General features: G+C 29.4%; 1 protein-coding gene across 1 annotated transcript in view; it reads right to left on the reverse strand.

Moving 5' to 3' along the window:
- Positions 1-1058, reverse strand: part of LOC115239623 — a 171795-nt gene that overhangs the window by 97426 nt on the left and 73311 nt on the right. The gene's annotated exons all lie outside the window — the stretch shown is intronic.

Below are 1058 nucleotides of genomic sequence, written 5' to 3' on the forward strand. Positions count from 1 at the left end.
TATATATTTAAAATAATCTAAATATATATATATATACATATTTTAGGCATTTTATATAAAATAAGATTTAGAATATTTGAAATATTTTATATTATACAAAAATGATATAAATCGAGTTATTATTGCAAAAAGAGAAAGGAACGATTAATTTCACAAATAATAAATAAATTAACAAAATACTGAGTTGGTCACCTCATGGTTACTTCGCCTAATGCCTATTCAAATTATCTTCTCTCTTTTTCTATTGTTGTTTTTTATGGCACTATTCATCTCCGTAATTTTGACTTCCTTTTTATGTATGAATTACTATCTTTCCAGATATAATATTTTGCAGGATTTTCATAATATATAACAATAAAAATGCTCAGCAAAATCCATTATGTATATGTAAGTAGTCGTATGAAAGAAACTTTACTCTTAAATTATAGTTTCAATTTTTAATGTAAATTGCATAGCTCGAAGAAAACGGAATCTCTTTATGAAATACTAATGGCGCGCGAGATTATTACGGGGAATTATCGCGAAGGAGACGACGGACGGGAATGCAAATACGTCGGTAAGCACGAAGCTCCTGAGAGATCGCGTCGCCACGTCGTTGATTTGTGCCTAATTTGCTTGCAAGCTGAACGATAGCAACGATGATGGTTCAGAAGATCAATATTCAAAGCGTAACATATTCTGGGACGTTGATATCTGTCAACGCGGTTCCTATGATCGAACGTCAACAATGACGTAGGAAGGTAGACGTTCGGGGATATATGTTATTTTTATTCGATTCGTAGCCTAGACAAAGAATATTGCGTCAATAGAATTTCGCGTTTTATTAAAACAAGAATTCAATTATTTATTAAATTATTTAGAAAAAAGGAAACGCAACAATGCGTATTCACCAAACAATTCGAATTTCCAGAAAATTTCTAAAAAGAGAGTGTTCTAATATTTAAATATGTCTTAATGATCTTTTAAATGTGTACGTTGTTTATGAGAAATGAGATATTAAAAGAGTATCACAGTAACATTAGATAATTTTATTAAATAAAATGTTTTATGAAATAAAT

The sequence above is a fragment of the Formica exsecta genome, unplaced genomic scaffold, assembly GCF_003651465.1.
Source record: "Formica exsecta isolate Colony F162 unplaced genomic scaffold, ASM365146v1 scaffold391, whole genome shotgun sequence".
Classification (NCBI taxonomy): Eukaryota; Metazoa; Arthropoda; class Insecta; order Hymenoptera; family Formicidae; genus Formica; species Formica exsecta.